We start from the raw sequence: 11,762 nt of genomic DNA, 5'->3' as shown, positions 1-11,762 counted from the left end.
CATCAGAGAGCAGGACATATTGTTTATCACTTTTGTACAACTTAACTCCAATTTCTACTTGGACATCTGCTTTACTGCAGGACTGATGTGGTTATTGGTCTTGTGAGCTCCTTTGGTCATAAAGCACAAAACTCTAATTAAATAAGGTAAATACTCTATGTACTGACATGAAAGGATCTCCCAAGACATAATATACGCACAAAAAAATAAGTTACAAAATGATGTATAACACGCAATCCCATTTATGTAAACACACCAAGTTATACAGCTATATGAGTTCCTAGCTGATTATACACTCAGAGACAGAGATAAAGGTAAAGTTAAAGCTGAACTTGGGGGCAGGGAGAAAATAGAAGGGAAAAACTGCCCCACTAAAAGCCAAGGAAAGGGAATCAATTTTAAGAAAAATGAAACTGATACATATAGAAAATGGGATAAAAGTTGCTAAATAGATGAAAAAATTGCCAAAGTAATACGCAACATCAGTATGACAATTTAAAGTTAGCAAAACATTTTTACATGTTTAGTATGTGAAAATGTATGTATTTATGTGCTTATTTAAAGTTCTCTGCCCAGAGGTGAGACATAGTGGTTCTTTCCTCGGGCAGGAACATCAAGTTATACAGTCAAGACCTGAATCATATTTCTGTTTACTCTGAATAAATGATCAAACAGATAAACAGATACCTGCAAAACTAGGTTCTAATGCCAGTTACCTTATCGAGAATGCAATCCACTTTTACTCTCAAAGGCATATATGGGCATATAGCCATGAAAACCAGCTAATACTAGGCACACTTTGGAAAAACAAATGCTTGGAGTAGGATTGTTTCCATATACTCGGGCTTGGCTCCAAAACTGGCAATGGAAGCCTGCATCTTTCTAACAAGTTTTAGACATGTAGTAAAAAACAACAGGTATGTCTTACACTAAGGACTTTGGAGTGGAGACTGGGAAAAAGGTAACCAAGTAAGTAGGCCCTTACAGAGCAGTCCAGGCTGAGACTAGAGAGAAGTCCGCCAAGAGGTATGACCCAGTAAGAGGCTATGCAGTTAGCTTGGTTTTGACTCTAGAGAAATGTAAAACATTGACTGTGCCCTTCAGATACTACTGATTTGGTTGAGAAAGGGGAGAAAAGGGACAGAACTTAAAGTTTGCTTGGAAGTGAAATCAAATAAGTACGGAAATCACCCTGCAGGGGTGATTATTTCAGAAAACTTGATGTTTGCACTGAGTCTTGAGGAAATAATTGGAACAAACCAGGTGATAAGAATGAAGCAAATAGGGAAATGCAAGAAAATGGTTATGTTCATAGTAAAAGGAGCTTGTGAAGGCAAGAGGAAATGAAGTTAAGGAGTTGGATCAGGAATAAATCAATGAAATCTTAGGGTAGGAAGCCAAGGAATTTAAACTTTATCCTAAAAGAATATGGAAAACCATTATTCAATTTTAAGAATGAAATGGGCTGAGTAGATTTTTCCCCTTGGAAATATCACTCCAGCTCAGTTTGAGAATGAATTTGAAAAGGTCAACCTGAAGGTAAGAGCAGGAAAGAAGCTATAGCTCAAGCCAGGCAAGAAACATGATGGTCTCCAACAAAATGCAGCTGCAGTGAAATGGGGAGAAGATCAACTAAAAGACAGTAGATATAATATTGGCAGGACGTGGTGACAATTAATGTGGAATAAATAGAGGAAGGATCTTGGCTGACTCTAAAGTTTCTAACTTGGACACCTGAATGAATACTGGTCCCAAGTGCCAACATAGAAAATATAAGAAAGGAACAGGGATCGTGGGAGCTGATGAGTATAATGCTATAAAAATTCAGAGATCAATGGACCCTGTGTTGATAAAGCTGTTGAAGAGGCCCTAAGGGAATATCAGAGTACGAACTGGTGTCCCTCAGTAGGAACCTCAGTCTTGATTTGGGGCTTTGACGACTCAACCAAGTGAAGGCTGGAGTTAAGGGCAGGGAGATCTCATGGGTGTGTGCTGGAGGAGGAGCAAGGGAGGCCCTGCCTTAAAGATCAGAGGGAAGAGGCAGCTGACCAGACACTGGAGGACCTGCACAATCCTGTGAGCCACTCCTGCCCTTAGGGATCAGACAGAGCCACTGAGGCCCCACCTCCCAACCCAGGTAAGAAGAGAATGTGTATATAATACAATTTTTCCAAAGCTCCATGTGCTCATGGGCTACAGAACCCTATATATGCAAAGACTTTCTAAGAGGTAATAACCGTATACACTTTTAAGAAATCAATTTCCTTATCTATATGAAAGGTCCAGAAAAGGCAAATTTGTAAAATTTATAGAAGTAGACTAAGTGATTGCCTGTGGCTGGGAGTAGGAACAGGGATTCAGGGTAAAGGGGCATGAGAGATATTATTGGAGGGATGAAAATGTCCTAAGACTGACTTAAGATGATGGCTGCACCAGTTGGTAAAGTTACTAAAAATCATTCAATTGTTTGATATGTAAAATATATCTCAATAAAATTTATTTAGAGGCTGTTTACATAAAGAAATCAATTACTGGATCTTTACCTTCCATATATTGTAAGGTCTTTGCTAAACATGATCTGCCAGGAAATAGCATAAGGTTAGAGAATGCAGAACTGATGCTTAGATTGGTGCAGAATTTTTAATAGGATTCACTATAAAAGTTTAGAAATGGATAGAGGTGATGGTAGAACATTATTGTGAATGTAATTAACAGTGCTGAATTATCGGGGTGATTGTAGTTGAAAGGAGATAGTTAGGGGCATGTATATCACTAGAAGGAAAACTAGAGGATGAAGCATGGGACTATATAACACAGGGAATCCTGCTCTGGATGACGACTGTGGTCATTAACCACGTACTATTGTACTATTAGTACAAATAAAAGAATGTTCTTCCATGAACTAGAACAAATGTATGTCACTACCACAAGATGTTAATAATAAGGTGGTGGTATATGGGGAAAATACAACTATTGCAGACTATGGACTATAGTTAACAGTAATATTGTAATTTTTTTTCATCAATTGCAACAAAGATACCACATCAATGTTAAGTGGAAATAATTAGGAGGATAGAAGGGATGTGGGATTTTTCTTTTTGGAGCAATGAAAATGTTCTCAAATTGACTGTGGTGATGAATGAACAACTCTATGATTATACCAAGAGCCACTGATGGTGAACTTTGGATGGATTTGTATGGTGTGTGAATGAAAAAAAAAAAAAAACGATCTGCCTGAGAAAGAACCTGTGTTCAGGGTTGTGTAAGTTTCCCTTTCTTATCTCCCGTTTCAATTAGCCAAGCTCAAAAATAAAGTCATACTATTCTCCCATCCTCATTTTTACTGTGGTGTATTGACTCAGTGAAAAATCTCCCAGTTGCCAAAGAAAGACTAGTCTAAATATTGATTTCTGAAATGCCTTCTTTAATAATTAGTGAGTCAGAGCTTCATATCTTTCCCTATCTTATACATAAATGGTTTAGGGTGAAACCTGGTATTGGAAACTAAGTATTTTAGCCTGTGTTAGGATGTTTTAAATTCAGATATATTGTGAAATGGGGCCACTGATAATTTTCATTTAAGTATCTCACCTTTCCACACCCCTACCTCTTACATAAGAGGAAGAGTCCTATAAGAGCAAAGCAAAGAGAGCATTGATATAAAATATTAAATGCCATAGCTACTTTTTCAGGAATTTAAATGTAAGCAATTCTTTCCAGCTTTTCTCAACATTCAACCATAGGTTGTATTATTAGCTATAGAAAATAACCACCTTTGAACAGGTGAATTGTTTTGACACAGGTTTTCTTAGAATGTTTTCTGGGTCTACCAAATTTCTCAAGATATATTGCATGCAAATCATGAAAAAATTTCACATAAGTTCTTCAGATTCTGCATTAGTTCACCAAAAATGTAGTTAAGGTTTATTGTATCAAATTGCATCATGAAATATGCAATCCAGTTCCATGATCATTAATCTAAAATAGGCCCTTGATGTAGCACAGTAATCACACTGAATTTCCATTTACTGTGTTAGTCTCTTGATGACTATTTCATTCTCCTCTCTCCTTAATCCTCCAGCACCTCCTCTCCCATTCTCACTTTCAGCTGAATGACCTCTATTTTGGTTTGCTAATACCGCTAGAATGCAATATACCAGATATGGATTGGCTCTTCCAAAGAGGATTTATTAAGTCACAAGTTACAGTTCTATGGCCATGAAAATGTCCAAATTAAGGCATCAACAAGAGGATAACTTCACTCAGGAAAGGCCAATCATATCCGGGGTATCTCTCTCTCAGCTCCTGGGGTCTCCTGGGACATTTGCTCCTGCATCTCCAGATGTCTGTGTTCTCTCCAAAATGTCCTTCACTTAAAGGACTCCAGTAAATGGGTTAAGGCCCACCTTGAATGGGCAGGGTGACATCACCATGGAAACAATTGAATCAAAAGGTCCCACCCAACAGTAGGTCTGCCCCCACAAGATTGGATTAAAAGAACATGCCTTTTATGGGATGAATAACAATTTAAAACCAACACAACCTCACTTCCTATTTCCCTGAGAAAATTAAGCTCCCATCACACAAATCTCCACCCAACCACATCTCTTCCCATTTACTCTTACCTTCTCTCCTGTTACCCAGGATGAATTATAGGTGCTCTTAGGTAACAATCCTCCCGTTGTGTTCTGGGTCTCATCTCTTTCTGATTACTCAGGGATATTCATCCAATGAGCCACCTTTTTTCTCACATTAACAATCTTGCCCTCTATCCTGGGTCACCTGAATCATTCACATCAGCTGATAGACATGTTGATTTTTCTTTCCACTTAATCACCTTCTGTATCTGACAATTACCTGACTTCTCTCTCGTTTTTTTTTTAATAAAAAAATTCTTTTAAAGGGTTGCCTATATCCATTGTCTCTTATTTCTTTCCTCCCCATCTCCCTTGAACCTACTCTAATCTGGTTGTTTTACAGCCACCACTCTACTGATACCTCTTTTGTCAAAGTCACTGCCTTAGTTTCCAGGCTGCTTTGATAAACGCCACACGATGGGGTTGGCTTAATGGAAATTTATTGGCTCAAGGCTTCACAGGCTAAAAGGTCTATTTCCTAAAGGCTAAAAGGTTTGTTTCCTGAAGGGTCGGCCAGCAATCAATCCCTGGGTTTCCTGGCTTTCTCATCTCAAGGCAATGTCTTTTCCTTTCTTTCTGGGTTTCCACTGACTTCTAGCTCCTCCCTATGGCTTTCTTTCCCACGGTGTCTGAACTCCTACTGCTTATAAAGGACTCCGGTAATCCAGATTAAGGCCTAACCTCCTTCAGTTAGGCCACACTTTAACTAAAATAACATTTTCAAGAGATCCCATTTACAATGGGTTCCCATCTTGAGGAATTCAGATCAAGACCAAGAACATGCATATATTGGGGTACATAATTCAATCTGCCACAGTCATCAATAAACTCCACATTGAAAAATACAATGGTCAATACTCAGTTCTCATTTTACTTCAACTATCAGCAGTACTTGATGCAGCTATTAATTCTTCTTCTTGGAAACTATCTTCACTTGACTTTCAGGATGCCAAATGCCTTCTATTCTTCCTACCCCTCATCTCTGCAAAAGAGACTGAAAGTCCATATCCTTTAAACAGTAGTGTGACCTAGAGTACAGTCCTTCTCTTTTTCATCTATACTCACCCACTAGCTAGGTTCATCCACTCTATACATAATGATGACTCCTAAATATATAACTCTGATCTGTACCTCTCCCCTAAACTCCAGATTTGTATTACCAATTGTCTATTCTATATCCCCACTTTGGTGTCTAATAGGTACCTAAAATTTAACATAAGAAGGTTTTCTTACCTGATGACGTGCCTTATAATTTCATTAAATGGGTCTGGGCCCCTGCTTACCTTAGGTCACCATCACTACAATTGCCTGCTCATGGTTCCAAGGTATGGAACCATCAATAGTTGCTCCGGTGGATGCCCTACATATATGGATTCCAGACACATTCCTTCATGATCCCATCTACCCTACCTCTTCAAGATCTGTCAATTAGATCTTCCAATAAGTTAACTCCTTCCTTTGCCTGCTGCTTTATCAGTATGAGGATTCCAAAATGACAGTGTCAATCATAACTTTAGGTTCAGTAGAACCTTTATTGTGTTCTTTGGTGGAAGAATTTTCTCCTTCACAGAGAACCTGAATCTCCAGACTCAGTGAACATGACTTTTCAGGGCATGAAGTACAAATTCTGCAGGTGGATTACCCTTTAGTTCCCAGACCCATGCATTTTACCCATCAGGGATCCAACACCATATAAAGGTCACACTAATGCTCCATAGGTCACCAGGTGAAGGTTCCTAGGTTGCAAACTCTTACAGCAGTCACATTTATTCCAGAGAGGTAACTGTTATTTCTAAGTTCTGAGATGCTGAGATCTTGGTGTACAGCCTGGTTATTCCCTGGAACTTCAGGTATCTGTGTGGCAGTTGAGACTCAGAGCTAGAGTTCTGCAGCTATGAAAGTGAGCATTACCCCATACAGTAACTGTTAAAAACACTGAAAAAGTGATCAGACTTCAATTAGAGGTATGAATGAAGCTGATCTGGTTAGGACTGGTTAAGATAAATCAGACTAAAGAGCAAAGAATGAAACAGGCTTTACAATTACTTAAATAAATTTTCTAATAACCCTATGGATAAGATAACCAAGATATTCCTTTTAGATGGTTAAGCTGTCCATATGCTAATTGTAAAAATATTTGTATCTTCATATTTTCCTGAAATCAGGAAAATATTTAATGACATAGGTCATAACTATAGCAACGCAGATATTTGTAAGAACTTTCTACTTGATTTTGAGAACATTCACAGTTTTGAAAGCTGATCAAACAGTGTCTAACTTGGTGTCTAATACTTAGAATTTAAGAACTTTGTTATCTGAATTTGTAGATTTTTCTTGTTGCCTTAATTTTAAATTGGTCTATGAAACTTACTGTGCAAACACAGGTTTTACAATGATTATGTGGATACTTTATCTAAACATGCTTATGGTTAAGCTAACTAAGATATCCATTTTTGGTGGTTCTAAGTGTATTGTTTATTTCCTTAAATAAAAATATTTTTTTTAAAAAGAGAAGGAGGGGATATAAAAGAGAAAATAGGATTTAGCAAACTAATATGGCTGCTGAATCACTATATTAATATTCCTTTTAACCTCCAGTGTTCTGGAGCAGCTGGAAGGAAAAATTGAGATGGTGGAATGGTAGCCCATGACTGACTCTGGGATCTGTTCTGTAACTACTTGTTGAAGTGTGCTTTGAAAATTATTGCTTTTTTCTTTCTTTGCTTTGTATATATGTTATATTATACAACAAAAAAATGTTTTAAAGAAAAGGTCCCATGTCGGTAAATTAAACTCTGTGAACTTTCTTATAGTGGTACTGGTCAAGGCACTGTGGGCAGGAAAAGCAAATTCATAGTCAGAATTTGAATTGATTCCAGTAAGGGCAAAGCTCTCTCCCTTCCTAAGTGGAAAGAGTAATATAATCAAACTGCCACCAAATAATGGTTGGTACCATATTGATAGACCAAATCAGTCACAGCCCAGCACTATACATTTAGGAACAGCAGTAGATAGAGAAACCTTAGTGAAAGGGAGCTTATACTTTTAAGTCCATGTAATGCCACCACCCCTACCTCCATGATTTCTCTATTCATGAGTCCATCATGCAAACACCAAGGAGGCCTAGGACAGAGCCCAGTCATCCTGTCCACTTGGTTGCTTAGTGTTTTCTCTGCAGTGAATATTCTCTGTTGGGTATTCACGTGCAATACAATGATCCATATACTTTGCGGTCTCTCCCATATATCCATTCCTATTTCTCTTTTCCAAACATCCTTGTCCTTGATCTCTCAATTTCACACTCCTTCTATACCCCTGGCCAACCATTCAAGCTGCTTCTTATTTCCCAGAAGCCCATGTATAGCTTGACACAGGTTATATTTTTCTCTGCAGTGGTTGACCAGGTATACTTCTCAAAGCTCTGCCCCTAGGAAGAAATTCCTCTTAATGCTGTCTTTCAGGGTCATCCCTGAGCACCAACACATTTTGTCTGCTTACCCATTTATCCATAAACCAGGACCAAATTGCTCCCTTGTTGTTGTGATTTGGTCATAGGAAACAATCTCATGAGGCCACAGGCATAAACTTAGAGAGAGTCATCAATGCACAGGAGTGGATGACATGGGAGTCTGGACTACCTCTTTGTATAACTTACTTATGCCTTCTGGACCAGCATAGGCCTGGTCCCTGAAGTACCTGTTCCTTCAAATGATGGATTGCTGTTGTGCTCTCTTAACTTTATGACTGACTGAATTCGAGTTATTGTAAGTAGCTCTGTCCGTATTATACTTGATATTTCATAGTCAGATACCTACTTTACAGGCAACAGGTGCTGCTCTTTGAACATTGTATTGTTCTCTGCTACGTTTAGCATGGCCTTGCTCCAGAACCCCAGGGGTCTGCATTGAGACTCTCTTATCAAGGGTTATCAAAGATTCCTCATAGCATCTTTATCAACACAGATAACTCTGTGTTATATATATATATGTTGCAGGGCTGTTGATACTACTGCTTAATCTGCTGCAGAACCTTCTCTACTCTGAGCCCTCCTCAAAACAGACAACTGTTGTAATCATGCAATAATGAGTCCCCCAAATCCTTTAGATTTGTCTTTCACCTTGGAGTGAATATTTCAACATGCTTCAGACCACTGGAATACTAAAAGCCACCCAAGTGGCAGGCCTTTGAATCTTTGTAGGATTTATCTTCCAACAGTGAGGTCTCTATGTTTTATCAGGCATCCAATGTTCTCACCACTTCTTGCTTAGCATGTCCAATTAACATGATATAATCAAAATAGTAGGCCAACATAAGTTCATTTCTCAAGTACCACCATCCTCTCAGGTGCCCATTTATGACTCTACCTGCTCCCAGGATGACCCATCTCTCACTAAGACTTGATCTTTTTTTTTTTTTATGGCATAGGCAGGCTCCAGGAATTAAACCCAGGTCTCTGGCATGGCAGGTGAGAATTCTGCCACTAAGCCACCATTGCACCTCCCAAGCCTGATCATTTTAACTAATAAATATTTCTAAAATTTAATTTCTCCTCTGTATCTGTACTACCTCTGCCTAGTTCAGGCCCTAGGGGGCTGGATATTTTCCACTTGCTCTTCCGAGTCCATGCTCTGCACTGGAGGCTGTCCAGTATAGATTATATCTGGCTTCTTAGTGGCTTTGTCGATAGGGAGCACCAATAGGAAATCAGAGGAAGGTAGAGGAATGAGATATTTATTTCCTTGGCTCTGTCGAAGAAGAAAAACTGTACCGGACAACGTTAAACAGATAAGAATGACTATTCAGGGGCTGTGAGAGCAGGAAAGAAAGAAAGTAGAATCAACTCTGTCTAAACAAAGGGCAGCAAGGTTTGTAAGGGCTGGAGCAGGTTGGGGGAAAAGCACAGGAAGATCACAAATGGTATTGATGAACGGGATGGGTGAGTGATTTCCTGAGGTTGCAGTCAGGACAGTTTGGTTCCACTGAAATGAACAAAGGACTTGCTGAGGTTGTGACTAGTACCACTTGGTTTGGAATGTTTTGCAGTAACTAGGCCACCCGGAGCCTGTAAATACCAGGAGAAGAGAGGAGGGAGATAAGTAACTGCACAATTACGGAACTCTCAAGCCCCTGGGTAGTGTGAGGGCCGGGGTGAGAGGGAGAAAGGAGGGTGAAGTCGGGGGCTGGATTGATATTTAGAATAATTAGGATCTAAAGTGGCTCTTTTCTTTTATTTCTCTCCCTTGTGTTCGAGTTGTTTTTCTCTTCAGTTCTGCAGCTGCAAGATTAGTTTTAAGGTAATCAGGACAGAGGAGGGAGCAGGTAGGGGCACCAGAGGAGTAAGGGCAGCAGATTGGTCAAAAGAAAGAAAAACAGTCTTGATCAGCTCCTGCTGGTAGGGGTATCTCTTCACCAGCACTTACCCAGAGGTTACAGCTCCTGGCAGAGAGCCCTCTACCTCTTTCGGCTACAGTAACCACTTCCTCTTCTTGCCCCTTCAGGCTTGGATAGAGGAACCCCATTGTTGCCAGCACCAGCATAGGGTACTAGCCCTTGTGGTTTCCTGACCCCTTACCTTTGTAAACAGTTCCTCTATTAGACTCTTTTTAATTTACCTAATTTGAGTATGTCACCTATTTCCTAATGGTATCTGATCAGGACTTTAACGTCTCTTGCTATAATAATCTTCTAGCTGTTAAATAGATCCATTATTACCAAATATACATATGCACACACATACACACACACACACCACTTGCTAAGTAGTTTCACTAATTGCAAAACTCTGATCAGGTCAATACCCGGTCTCATCTATTTTCTTATTAAATTTCGATGACAAAAAAAAATTTCAATGGTGCCTCTTTGCCTTCTAGGTAAAATCTAACTTCTTTGCCTTGGCATGTAATAACCTCTACCTTCTGGCCCTTGACCAATTCTCTAGCCTCATCTCTAGGCCACTTCTCACCTCCTACTTGATGTTCCAGGGACACCAGACCACTTGCTCCTCCCATTCTGTGCTGTTTCTTGCCTCCTTTCTTCTCCTCATGCTATCTTCCTTGCCTGGTGCTCTTCCATATTCCCAAACTCCTCACTCCATTTTTCCTTAATATAAGAATCAGTTAAAAGCTATAGGCTGAGCCCCTAATCTTGGGGTTTGTTCATATGAAACTTAACCCCACAAAGGATAGGTCAAACCTACTTAAAATTGGGCCTGGAAGTCACCCCCAAGAGAACCTCTTTTGTTGCTCAGATGTGGCCTCTCTCTCAGCCAACACAACAAGCAAACTCACCACCCTCCCCTTGTCTACATGGTACATGACTCCCAGGGGTTGTGGACTTTCCTGGCAATGTGGGACAGAAATCCTAGAATGAGCTGAGACTCAGCATCAAGGGATTGAGAAAACTTTCTCAACCAAAAGGGGGAAGAGTGAAATGAAACAAATAAAGTGTCAATGGCTGAGAGATTCCAAACAGAGTTGAGAGGTTATCCTGGAGGTTATTCTTATGCATTAAATAGATATCACCTTGTTAGTCAAGATGTAGTGGAAAGGCTGAAGGGAACTGCCTGAAAATGTAGAGCTGTGTTCCAGTAGCCATGTTTCTTGAAGATGATTGTCTAAAGATATAGCTTTCACAATGTGACTGTGTGATTGTGAAAACCTTGTGTCTGATGCTTCTTTTATCTATCTTGTCAACGGATGAGTAAAACATATAATAATAATATGTTATTATGAATAAAACATGAATAATAGGGGGAACAAATGTTAAAATAAATTTAGAGTGAAATGCCGGTGATCAGTGAGGGGGTGGGGTGGGGGATATGGTATGTGTGAATTTTTTTCTGTTGTTTTTTTATTTCTTTTTCTGAATAGATGCAAATGTTCCAAGAAATGATCATGATGATGACTATGCAACTATATGATGATATTGTGAATTACTGATTATATATGTATAATGATCAAAAATTATGAATGTTTGCTTTTGTTTGATGTTTTTGGGTATTTAAAAAAATTAATAAAAAATAAAAATAAATTTTAAAAAGAATCAGGAAATTTAGAAATAAATTTTGTATACTGTGGTTCCCATTTACACAATATTGAATACATGTATATTATATGAGATATAGTA

The 11,762-nt window shown here is 39.0% G+C and overlaps 1 protein-coding gene across 2 annotated transcripts in view; it reads left to right on the top strand.

Moving 5' to 3' along the window:
* Positions 1–1,967: 1,967 nt before the first annotated feature.
* The window catches only part of LOC143655740 (dehydrogenase/reductase SDR family member 2, mitochondrial-like), a 33,366-nt gene continuing 23,571 nt past the window's right edge, over positions 1,968–11,762 (top strand). The window contains exon 1 of one of the 2 annotated variants that reach the window (XM_077127147.1): positions 1,968–2,137. The gene's annotated coding sequence lies outside the window, so the exon portion shown is untranslated. The remainder of the gene's footprint in view (positions 2,138–11,762) is intronic. The other variant, XM_077127146.1, reaches the window with a different exon arrangement.

Source organism: Tamandua tetradactyla, chromosome 14 (assembly GCF_023851605.1).
Source record: "Tamandua tetradactyla isolate mTamTet1 chromosome 14, mTamTet1.pri, whole genome shotgun sequence".
Lineage (NCBI taxonomy): Eukaryota > Metazoa > Chordata > Mammalia > Pilosa > Myrmecophagidae > Tamandua > Tamandua tetradactyla.
Note: the sequence above shows the minus strand (reverse complement) of the source record. Positions and strands in the feature narration are given on the sequence as shown.